Source organism: Apium graveolens, chromosome 11 (assembly GCF_009905375.1).
Source record: "Apium graveolens cultivar Ventura chromosome 11, ASM990537v1, whole genome shotgun sequence".
NCBI classification, from domain to species: Eukaryota; Viridiplantae; Streptophyta; class Magnoliopsida; order Apiales; family Apiaceae; genus Apium; species Apium graveolens.
The window spans coordinates 123818467-123832135 of NC_133657.1; positions in this window are offsets into that span (position 1 = coordinate 123818467).

Genomic DNA, 13669 nt, shown 5'->3' on the forward strand with positions numbered 1-13669 from the left:
GTATGTAAAGATCGTCAGAATCCAAATCCGAACACTTTGATTTTTCCTGGAAATACACTAGATACGGAAAGATTTGAGAAAAAGGTAACAGGATAAAAAGGATTTAAATTAAAGGATTATAGGAGAGGATCATAAAAGGAATATAATATATTGAGAAAGGTTAAGGGAACCTAAGTAATAAGATCCCGGGTATGATCCCTCAAACGATAAACGAAAACGAAAGTTAAGCGAACCGTATAACAGATCAGCGGTCATTAGGCAAACGATTAGGAAGCTAATCAAAGGGATTAGTGGGGATGATGTCATCCAACCAATAGAAAGAGGACAAAGGAAGGGTGATGACATCACAAAGTGATGCAAGCATGACATAGGAGGGAAGGAAGTGTGGTTGAATTATAACCACACAAAATCAAGGTTAATTAGGTAATTAACCTAAAACAAATCAAAAGCAACCAACCAAAAGCAAAACACAAAAATCATTTCATCTTCTTCAAGCCTTTGCTCTCGGCTTTTCTTGGAAAAAGCAAGGAGGAGAATTTCAAAACCATAGCTACACACCTTCAAAAATTATAAGGTTTGTTTCTTTAGCTTCCATAATTCATAACTTAGTTATGCTATAAGTTTGGATCCAAGAATCCAAGATTTACCTAGTTAATCAATTCCTAAAAGTTTAGGGTGAATAGTAACTTTCAAGAACAAATTTTGATTCTTGATTTTATTTGTAAAGACAAGGTAGCTTAAGCATAGATCAAGGCTTCCATGGGCATTCCAAGGATCTTTCATTGATTAAAAGCTTCAAGAACGTATAAAACTTCAAACCCTAGCTTTACTTTTGAGTATTAGGAATGGTTTTGATTGTTATAGTTCATGAGGGGCATGATCCTTGTATACTTAGAGTGTGGTTGGATTTGTAATGAGTTTGAAGTTGTAAATCTTGATTATTGGTTAATGAACTTAAGTATAGCTTTTAGTTCATGTTTGAGGGTAGTATAAAGTTGATAATATTGGGTTTTGGGGCTGTTAGGATGGGATATGGATGGACTTTGATGGTATGAATGGATTGGGGTTGTTTGGTGATGGAATTGAATGGTATAAAATTGGGAAATCGCGTAAACATAGTCGTCGTAATGTCCGATTTTCTTTGGACTGTTTTTGTGCATAACATTAGGACCCGAGAACCCCCTGCTAGATTATGACCACTGCCATGTTTAGATAGCTCATGTTACGAGCTTCGTTTTGATATGTAGTTCGTTCGATTCCGATGCACGGTTTAGGAGAAACGACCGTTTCAAGTAACGGCGTTTCGCGAACGAAACTTTTTCCCTCGCCTTACTTTGAAACATAGGTTAAAGACCAAAAAGGGTTAATTAATGTATGAAACATTTATGGTAAGTGTGATAGGCAGTTAGTAAGACACTCGCGAAGGAATCGCCTTAAAACTCGTAAAGGTTAAATTATTAAAAATGGTGGAGCCGAGGGTACCCGAGTGACTTAAGTGAATCAGTGAGCGCAAAACAAGCGTTAGAGGCTAAGTTAGTTAAAGTATAGATTTACAAGTGACTTTGGTTTAATTCCAACTTACTTGTTGTTTATAGGTTACCAGACTCATCCCGAGCCATTCGTAACCCCAGTCGCTCAGGCAAGTTTTCTACCCGATATACTGTTGTTGTGATGTAAATATATGTATATGCATTATCTTGTGATAGTGCATGATTATTATTAGCAAATTTTGCGATATATTGGAGCATGCTGATATGGTATATATGCATGTCTGTTTCGTAATCTGGTTATCTATCTGTTGATTTCAATGCTTATAGTTGCATAATACCTATGCTAGAAATAAGCAAGTAGTTGCGTATACCCTTAGTATAGGGGATAAAAGGTGAACATATTTCTAAACCGGGAGTCGATGTTCCCGAGTATATTATATATATATATATTATATATATATGGATATAGTTTTTAAAACTATGGATCGAATAAGGTTTATTCGATACCTTTATTTTACTTAATTGAATATTAATTTGAGTATTCATTCGAGGGCTTATGACTCAGTTTATTTTATTATTTGAATATTATTTGAATATTCATTCGAGGGCTTATGACTCAGTTTATATTATTATTGAATATTACTTGGATATTCATTTGAGGATGTATGACTCCTTTATTTTATGAATATTATTTATAGTATTCATTCGAGGTATTATGACTCCGCTTATTACTTAATAATATTCTTTATTGTATTAAAGAATAAGGTGTCGATAATCAAACTTACTTTTGTTTATTCAAATAAAGATATTACTTTCGTATAAGTATATCTTTGATTATTTGCTATTCATTTCAAGTATAAGTTTTAATACTTCTACTTCAATTATTTTATAAAGATTATTCTTTATGGGAATATTATTTAAATAATAATATTCAGACATTTTCTAAATATTCCGGGGACTGATTTACTTCATTAAATCAGCTTCACTCCAAACATTCTTAAAAATGTTTTGCGAGTCTTCAAAATGATTTTTTTAAAAGTTAGAGCGGATCCCAAAACTCATTTTTTTTAAGATCCTCCTTTCGAAGGGGATTTAAATACTCGCTCAAAACCTGAGGGATCCGGCTCTGTGGTGTGTTTTATATTCGCAACAAGGTTGCTGTTTTGTTAAATGAATCGATTACTTACCCAACACTCGGGAAGTAAAATTCTTGGAACAAGTTAATCCATTAACAGGCATCGCCTGGGAAATATCGGTGAGTTCTCCTTTCCAACTAGATACGACTTCTTGGTGAAGCCGTATCAACAAGTTTCTACTTGGGGAAAGTGGGGACGAGCTTTACGTTTCAGAGTCATGGATTTCATCTGAACTAGGAGTGGCGTAAGTGGCCGAGTAGCGCCGGCCCAGCCTTATTATATTGGCCCAAATGGCCTGGAAGTTCCGCTAAGGCGGTCCATTCCTTAGGAGTTCAGTGTTCGGTTGACAAGTAAATCCGACAGGTTCTCCTCTACATGTAGAAAATGGTGGGGTTGCACTACTACGACTGATCATCGTAAGTGGTCTTCCTAGCGCGGCAAACTCCCGTAATGAGTTCATCATCCAATTGGATATTTCTGCAACACTACCCAGAGCACTTCGATAGAAAGGCTACGGTTGGGCGATTGTTGAGTGTTGGCAGGGTCAAGTTTTCAAAATGATGTTTGCATCAAATGAAGTATCTCATAAATTCATTTTATTTTGATGATATTTTAAAGGTTGAATCTATTCAAGTATTATCTTGTAGTCTCATCTATGTGATGAACTTTTGAACTATTTATAACTTGAACGGTGGTAGTTCAAGTAGTATTTGGAAAAGATATAAGTATATTGGAGTATCTTGTAACTTCATCTTTTAAAATTATATCTAGTAAATGATTATCTTATGTATGACAAAGATTTTCAGAAAAACGTTGAGACAAGGTTAGATATATTAGATCACCTTGCAACGATATTTTTATACAGTTATAAACTGGAACGTTGTGTGTATTATGCATGGAAGAGGACTTCCAATATTTTGAAAAGTATATATGTATATATATACTGAATATTTTGCGACTTCATCGCATTAAGATATCAACTTGGTTCATTTCTTTTGACCAAGACTTTCATGAGTATTATGAGTAGGCTCATATACTATTAATCATTATACATATTATTTTGGTGGGCTTGCTGCTCACCCTTGCTTTCTTCTTTCATCACACAACATCAGATAGACAAGATGAACCGGACCAAGCTTCCGATTCGCAAGAGGTTAGGAGACGTTCCGCAGTTTTCTAGAAGCACTGATGCCGCCATAGCTGAGGTAGGAACTACCAATAGGCTAGGCTTTCAACTTTTGATGTATCAGATTATGTATATTTATGAATTGTAATAATGGCAAAGAAATGTAAATTTATTCAGAAACCTGTTTAAGGTGTATTGGCATATAATTGTGGAATAAAACGATTTGTGATTATTTTTGGATATTCATCTCTGAGACTATAACTTGTGGTGTGTGTGTTTATTGTGGGGTCAAAGTACAGAGTAGTTGATTATTTATTAAGATTGGGTGTTGTTAAGGGAAATGGAACTCGTGACGACCCGGATCCCCGACCCCGGATCTGGGGGTGTTACAGAGGTTCATTCTAAGACTGAACAACATACTGTTACAATTAGAGTTCCAAATGTGAGTCAAACTGTGACTTCAATCACAAGTGTTCCTCTCACCCGAAACACCACCAACCTAAACACTGACCTACCATCTACATCAACCCAATCACCACCTAGCCTCCTAGCCAAAATGGCTCCATGACACTCAGGCTCAACCTACTTCTGTTGAGGATATGCTTGTAGATCAATTGGAAGGACTTACAAATATTGCTTAACAATTGCTGACTTCAGGACTGACAAATCAAGATTATCAAACCATTATTTTGGCTCACAAGGAAGATGTTGAAGCATAATGAGAAAAATTTATGGATGGGGCTAAAAAGGACGGGAATATTAATGCATGGATGTCAAAGTCATTCACAATAGACATGGAGGAGGCTTTGTCAAGGTTTAGAGAGAAGTATGTCACTATTCTAGGTAGCAATGTCAAGGTGCTTACTTCTTAGGAACTCCATGATGCCATTATAGAGGTATATACGACCAAACTCAAGGCATTTCACTATTTTGAAAAAGCAATGGAGAAAACTCTAGAGGGTCATAAGGACAGCATTGTGAAGATGGTGAAAAGGAAGATAAGTGAGCTCTTGCCTAAACAGCTAGAAGTCAAACATCAACTCAGCAAATATTCTGACAAATTGTCTACCCTTACGCTCACAAGTCTAGAATCAAGCATCAAGCAGCTGAGGAAGTCATTTCTAACTCTACACAAAATTCTGGTGGATCAGTGACACCAAGGTTAAACTAGATCAACTCCAAAAATCTAGGTTTGAGCCTTCTGCTTTGATGTCTGAAGAAATAAAAAGGGTGGTTCTGGATAGCATAGAAGGTGGAGTCTCTTCTAGCTCAGCTACTTCTACAGTTCTCCAGCTCCAATCTCTTCAAACAAAGGTTACTGAACTTCAATCCTCCAACAAGAGCCTGGTTTCCAAAGTCAATCATCTAACACATCAAGTTCAAAGCCAATAATATTGTTAGGAGCAATTGATGATATCAAGGGAAAACTATCAAAATTTCACTTCAGAACTTATATCAACGGATGATGATGATGATGTCAACGGATGATGATATCGACGGGTGATGATATTTACGGATGATGATGTCAACGGATGATGAAATTAGTATTTATCACATCAGTTGATCTTCGATAAGGAAAAGGAAACATGAACTCAAGACGGTGAAGGACTTTATCTCAAAAATAATTGTATAGGTTTTCTTGTTGTTGATAGAATAGGATTCCTTATACATTGTGTAGTTGTGCTATATATAAAGCACAAATTAGGTTCATACTATAAGTATTGCGATATTATTATATTTTTCGCATAACCTAGCAGCTCTCAAGAATAATTGTTCATCCTTTCGTGAGAGTACGTTTGTAATAAGTTTTTATCAATTAATATAAAAATTGTTGATTTTGTTGAAGGTTTGTTGAATAGATTGTATTAACTGTATTCACCCCCCCCCCCTCTACAGTTGTTTAAGGGTCTAACAATTGGTATCAGAGTTTATTGTTAACGTACAAACAGTTTAAGATCTGAAATCAATCAACCATGTCAGATAAAGAAGAAGAAACACATAATCTGAAGCCACAACCCCCGACCACATCATTGATAAGCAGCAACATGAGTAGGTATGAAGCAATTAAGGTGTCTATCATGAAATATCCAATCTGGAAAGTCAGGATGGCCATATACTTGGATGCCACAGATCCTGAATATCTGAACAGTATCTATGATACATAGACCAATGAAGGTAGTTGTTTCGCTTGCAGGAGAACCAGAGAAGATGATAGATAAAGACAGGAAGGACTACTCTCCTAAAAATATCTCATCTGTCATGAAGGATGTTAAAGTCAAACACATTTTGCACAGCAGTCTTGATAGTGTTATGTCCAATAGAGTCATTGAATGTAAGAAAACAAAAGAGATATTGGATTCTTTATAAGTAAAGTGTCAAGGTACAACCGCTATCAAGAAGAACATGAGAACAATACTTATTCAGGAATATGAGCACTTTGACTCAAGGGACAACGAGTCCTTAACTGAGATCTATGACAGATTTCAGAAGTTTCTGAATGACTTATCCCTTGTTAACAAAGAATATGATTTGGAGGACTCAAACCTGAAGTTCCTAATTGCTCTCCCTGAAAAGTGGGACTTTAAAGTCACATCAACAAGGGATAACTATCAACTTGATAACACAACTCTAGATGAGATCTATGGAGTTTTGAAAACTCTTGAACTAGAGATGGAGCAAAGAAGCAAGAGAAAAGGATTAAAAGCTAGACCGATTGCACTCAAGGTTGAAGAGAAGCCAAATGAGAAATCTAGGAGGAAAAGCTACTGTAAGTCATATGTCATAGCCTATTTGTATATTCAAGGATTCAACTCAACTCAAATAATAATGTAATAAGTAATTAGTGGATCTACCGTCAAATAGATCTCGCAAAGTAATATCTGTCAAAGGATTCAGAAACAAGGTTCATCTACAGACTTGAGGAATTAATTCACTGGAAGAAGTTCAAGAAATTGATCATGTCTCAGTGATATAAATCAAGAGTGTGGATTTAATCAAGTGACAGAGATCTCGTCAGAGTATCATTAATTACAAGGATTTAATCTGAAGAAAATCAAAGTATCAAAGTCAAGACATGAAGAAACGTCACGGAAGTTAGTCACTCATGAACCAGACAGTACATCGAGTGTCAACATTGAAGTGGTGGAATTGATTCATAATTCTCAGTGATTTTCAGAAGATTAGTTGCTGCTCAGGGTTAGTATTAATTCTCTATTAATTAATTAAGTCATATAATTTAATTAAGAAAATAAATTATATCTGCAAAGATTAATTTATTGATTAATTGAATTAATTGATTAATTAATTCAGAATTAATATTAAGGTTTTTCAGAATTTTAATTGATTTAAAATCTGTTATTAATTCAACAAAACAACTGATTGTATTAGTATGACAATCGGTATGACAATCAATAGTCATACCGAAAGTCATGCTAATTCAGTTGATTGTCTTATCAGAATTATTATTAGATTAAAATCTGTTATTTATTCAGTAAGACAATCTGGTTTGAACTAATATGACAATCGATATGACAATCAATAGTCATACCGAAAGTCATTGTAGTTCAATCAGATTGTCTTGCTAGTTCAATCCATTGTTCTACCGAAAGTCTTGCCAGCTGTAGGATTGTCATTCCAGTGCAATTCAATTCTGTTGAATGAATTAAAAAGACAGAGAAGCAGCAGAAAGAAATTATCATCCAATCCAAGATAGAACAAAAAACAAGAACACAGAAAGAAAAAGCAGCCGCCTCTGAAACATTCCATTTTTCATCTGCTTAATTCAAGATCAATTTCTAGATTGTAAAGTTATATCCAATCAACTAGAAATCTTTATCTTGTTCTTGTGTAACAATCTAGCGGATCAAAATCCCTAGAACTTAATCTCAAATTGCGTTTAGCATTTGAATCTTTTTATTACAAAAATAGAAAAAGTTCATGTCGAATTTATTCTAGATTTGTGATAATTAATTTGAGATTAATTCCTTGTAATCGATATAGTTGTTGTAACACCTTTCAAGTTTAATAATATTTTTATTTAACTTGAATTTTGTTTCACATTTTTTATTTCCGCATTTAATTCGATTATTCGGTACTGTTTGTATTCAACCCCCCTTCTACAAACACATTGGGACCTAACAATTGGTATCAGAGCCTTCTGATTAACGAACAAATCAAGATCCTAGACTTTTGTGATTTTTCATCTCCTTGAATTTTTATTCATTCAAAAATTCATAATGACTTCACAAAAAGTTAGAACCGTTAAAATTCCACAATTTGATAAAGAGAATTATATTATGTGGAAGAAGAAGATGCTCTTGTTTTTACAAGTGGCAAATCCCAAATATTCAAATTTGTTAAAGAAGGGGATAAAAACTCCGATGGTTATTGAACCGGAGGTGATAGTAGATGATGTTGTGATCACCAAATCCAGAACCTATCCTAAAGATCCTGAAGATTTTACTCATGATGAAAAGGAAGAAGCCTCCTTGGATGCCAGCCTTCAATTAATTTTAATTGATTCCCTTGATCCCTTGATGAACAGACATGTGATGAACTGTAAAAATTCCAAACACATGTGGGAAACTATTGAGGTGATCAATGAAGGCACAGAGGAAGTTAGGGAGAACAAGTTGGAGATCCTAACCTCTGAGTATGAATATTTTAAATCAAATCCAGGAGAAGGAATTACTGAAGTGTTTGAGAGGTACAATGCGTTGATCAACAACCTGAACATAAATGGGAAATATTATTCAATCAGGGAGGTCAACAAAAAGTTCCTTTTAACACTGCCAACTCATCTTGAACATAAAATCACTGACATTAGAGAAGCTAGAGATCTGAGTGAGATTTCTTTGGACAGGCTCTATGGAGTGTTAAAAACCTATGAGTTGGAGCAGATTCAACAGAAGGAAGTCTACGGGAAGGATAGAATGGTCAGCACATCTACAGCACTTGTAGCTGAAGGTCAACAACAACAGCAATCTCAACAATTGGAGAGAATGGTACAGTGTTCCAAGGCTGAGGAAAATATATTAGTAGCAGAATATGATCCTCCTACTACAAATTAATCAAGTGATGATTTTTATTCCTTGGAAGAGCTGGAGCAATTGGAAGACGAGTCAATGGCCCAAATTGTCAAGAGATTCTCCCATGTCAGATTCAAGAGGAATCCCAAGCTTAAGTACAAGTCCAACTACAACAAATTCCAGAAAGGTGGATCTTCATCCTCTAACACCAGTAGTGGGGGATATAAAACAGGGATGGTTGATCGGAGCACCATCAGATGCTATAACTGCAATGAGTTGGGACACTTTGCCACAGAATGTAGGAAGCCAAAGTAAGTAAGAAAGAACTCTGAAAGGGCTTATCTGGCAAAGGGAAGAAGCTGGGATGATACTGACAGTGAAGATGAAGATGAAGGAAATCTTGCTCTTATGGCTATTGATGGAAAAGCTTCATCGTCAAGAATAGAGGTAAAACTTTCCGATGCTGAAATGGTTTATCATCTAAGAGGCAACTTAAATAATGCACGTCGTGATAATGAACTGTTAAGTTTACAGATCAAAGACCTTGAGAAAGAGGTCAATGAATTAAGACTTGTGCATATTAATCAAGACAAATTAAAAGAACAAGTATCTTTTCTAGAGAATAGAGTTGACTGTTACGAAAAACTCGAAACTATTCTCAAAGACAAGATCACCGGTCTTGAGACTAAGGTTAGAGCCTACTTCAATTCTTGTTTGAAGGCTAAAGAGTTCTACAGTAAGCAAGCTGTTAATCAAACATCTGGAATAGGTTATGATTACAATGCTGCTATTGGAGAATTAGGCATAAACTCCCCTCCTCATGTCTGTGCTAAAGGGAGGGAAGTACCACATGTGCTTAAGGGTGTTGATGAACCCCTCTATAAACCATCAATTGCTGAACCATTTGATGCGACCTCTTCTGTTATTCAGGAAGAAATACGTGCTGAAGATCATGCTAATGAGAAGGTTGTTTCCAAGTCAAGTGTGTCGAAAGTTCCAGTCAAAGTTGTGAAAGCAACTGAGACTAACTCAGACACACATGAGTTGGATAACAAAAATGCCATGTCTGCCATGCATAAATTGCCAACTATTAATCACTCTCATAAAGCATGTGGTGTTTCTAATTGTATGTCTTGTGCTTTTAATATGATGTATGCTTATTTTAATGGTAAGCATATTTCTAATGATAAGACTACTCCTCGTCAGCATGTGAATAACAAGAAGCATGATAGGTCTAAGACTGCTAGTCCTTCTAAGGCTAGAAAGGAGACATTCGTGCCTAAGCTTAAACAGAAATTTGTTAAGGCTGTTTACAAGGTCAAATGTTCATTCATTGAGAAAGTTGAGGCAATTAAAATTAAAAATGTTGTTTTGCCTGACAAAGGACAGTTCTACAAGTATGCCGGGCCCAACCAAGTTTGGGTTCCGAAGAAGGTCTAATCCATTTGTAGTGTAGGGCATTAAACAGGTGTAACCAGTAGTGTGGATTCTTGACAGTGGATCATCAAGACATATGACCGGAGATAGAGCCCTGCTATCAAATATGGATTGAGAAAGCTGGCCCCCTGGTTACCTTTGGAGATAACAGCAAAGGTTTATCTGAGGGATATGGCTGTTTGCAAGCTGGGAATGTTATCATTGTAATTTTGTATATTGTGCTAGGTTATTATCAGGAAGCAGTATCCAACATATAGCACCAGTGACGAGACTTGGGAATATTATGACATATCAAGCACCTGCTGCACATTACACTTTGAATTGTACTCTAGTAAGATGTGTACAAGTGTACTCCTGGTTGGTGAGTTAAAAGAGGAAGTCAGTGTACCACAGTTCATGGACTTTGCAGCTGCAGATCTATTGGACTATGCAATCTCTTCTTCACAATCTCACTTCAGGTTGGTATGAACTAGTATACTGCTCAAGCAATCGTCAAGGACATGGTATGACACTCTAACAGAAGTTATAATTTTATATGAATAAGTAGAGTCATCATATTAATAACTATCTTATCAATAGGCACAATCATATTGTTTTATATATGCAGTGGTATATTGATTATGCAACATAACAATTAGTATCTAAAGTACTTGACAAGTATCGGTCAATGATATGTTGTTAACATTATGTTGCAGATATTTGTAAGCTTTTGACATGAATGAGAATTACTTAGACTTTACCCTAAGTGATCAATGTTTTATCAAAAACTCATTCATATTGAAAAACAAAATCAAACTTCTTTCTACATTAGTGATTTCTTATTTCATGTAAAATCATTTGAAATCACTATTGTAAATCATTTTCTCTCTATTACCATATGTTCTGTGTTACAGGTTCAGTCTCCAATGACTTTCTTTCATTGACAGTCATGAGGTTGAAAACCCACAACATCTATCCCAAACTGTAAAGACAAACACAGAAACAGAACCAACCAACACTCTCTTACCACTAAATGTAGTATGAATGAGCGTGAGGGAGATAGTGCCTTAGTGCACCACATAAGGAAGGTTCTGTAGTCAACCCAGTAGCTCTGTCTCCTACATAGATGAGTAGCATTTAAACCGAGACAACTGCTAGCCCCCATACATCTTCTCAAAAAGATGTAATGGCTGAAAAGGCACAAAAACAGTTACTAGATTCATTCTCTCAACAGGGTGCGTCTATTGAATTTTGCCTGTCGGCCAAGGCATTCGATGTAGTGTCACCACTTCAAATATAAACAATTCTTGATGCACAAGGAAAGTTTACACACACAAAGGATGAGTTGACGGAAACAAGAGTTTCGACCATTTTAAGGTCAGATTCGATTGTTCAAGGTTCGTTAGTGGACCAATTGCCTTTACAGGTGTTAGGAGAGGATACTGATCCAAAAGCCATATGTCAGTGGTCAGTGTCTACCTCCCCAGGCTTAAATCCCCTGGATGCATCTGTGGATAGTGGATCTGACATAGGTGCAGATCGGCAACTTGTTGACAATGATTCAGATATTACCTGATGAGTCACAAGGAAATGTCTTCACAGACATTAGAAGGGAACTTTGATCTTTATGCTAAATTCGTTGGATCATTGTTTACCTTCCCAGAATTCAAGTCTGGAACCCTAAAAGGGAAACTAGCAACTTGTAGATTATGACTCAGATTCATCTGACGAGTTTAACAAGGATGGGGATTTGCGAACTCCCATTGCACCACCTGTGACCTCCTTAAGGATGGCTAAGGTGATTTTCCTTGCAGGTACAGCTGGAATATGGAGCTATGAGAGGAGTGATACACTTGTGAGAAAGAGTGTAAACACGAGTGGAGAGAAGAGTGAAACACATGTGAGGTACACTAAACAGAATCACACACTCACAGTGAGGAAGAAAGAGAAACTACTTGTTATTTCTTTTCCAACCAAGTGAAATATGAGAACTCCTTCAGACGACGGCATACATTCCTTTTTTAAGGGGGAGATAAAAGTTTAAGTAATAGTTTGGAGGATTCCTCAACTAAGGGGGAGAAATAGCAGGGAGTAAGAAAAAGATACTACATATGTACACTACACCACACCATTGTTATTTGTAACTACGGATCCTATTGTACGGGAGAGGTGGTAAACACAAGGTGATTTTCTAGTAAGGGAAGAAGCTGTTTTCAAAAGGGGAGTACCATTGGTTTTTATCTGCGGATCCTATTGTACGGGAGAGGTGGTAAACGAAGGTGATCTTCTTTAATCAGTTGATTCTCATAGGGGGAGAAGCAAGAGAGATATGAGCTTCTCAACAGGAAATGTGGTTGTACATATGAAGATGGAACTACTTGAAGATATGTTCAGTCTAGAGGAACATCTACTTGGAATCTGGAAAATGTTAAATCTAGTCCAGAACTTTTCTACTATTTACTTTGTATTTCTTTTTATATCTTTTTCTTATTTGTTAGTTGAGTTATCCTCTAGGTATTTGTGTGTTATTGTCTAACAAACAAATAGGGGGAGATTGTAAGTCATATGTCATAGCCTATTTGTATATTCGAGGATTCAACTCAACTCAAATAAGAATGTAATAAGTAAATAGTGGATCTACCGTCAAAGAGATCTCGCAAAGTAATATCTGTCAAAGGATTCAGAAACAAGGTTCATCTACAGATTTGAGGAATTAATTCACTGGAAGAAGTTCAAGAAATTGATCATGCCTCAGTGATATAAATCAAGAGTGTGGATTTAATCAAGTGACAGAGATCTCGTCAGAGTATCATTAATTACAAGGATTTAATCTGAAGAAAATCAAAGTATCAAAGTCAAGACATGAAGAAACGTCACGGAAGTTAGTCACTCATGAACCAGACAGTACATCGAGTGTCAACGTTGAAGTGGTGGAATTGATTCATAATTCTCAGTGATTTTCAGAAGATATTCAGAAGATTGGTTGCTGCTCAGGGTTAGTATTAATTCTCTATTAATTAATTAAGTCATATAATTTAATTAAGAAAATAAATTATATCTGCAAAGATTAATTTATTGATTAATTGAATTAATTGATTAATTAATTCAGAATTAATATTAAGGTTTTTCAGAATTTTAATTGATTTAAAATCTGAAATTAATTCAACAAAACAACTGATTGTATTAGTATGACAATCGGTATGACAATCAATAGTCATACCGAAAGTCATGCTAATTCAGTTGATTGTCTTATCAGAATTATTATTAGATTAAAATCTGTTATTTATTCAGTAAGACAATCTGGTTTGAACTAATATGACAATCGGTATGACAATCAATAGTCATACCGAAAGTCATTGTAGTTCAATCAGATTGTCTTGCTAGTTCAATCCATTGTCCTACCGAAAGTCTTGCCAGCTGTAGGATTGTCATTCCAGTGCAATTCAATTCTGTTGAATGAATTAAAAAGACAGA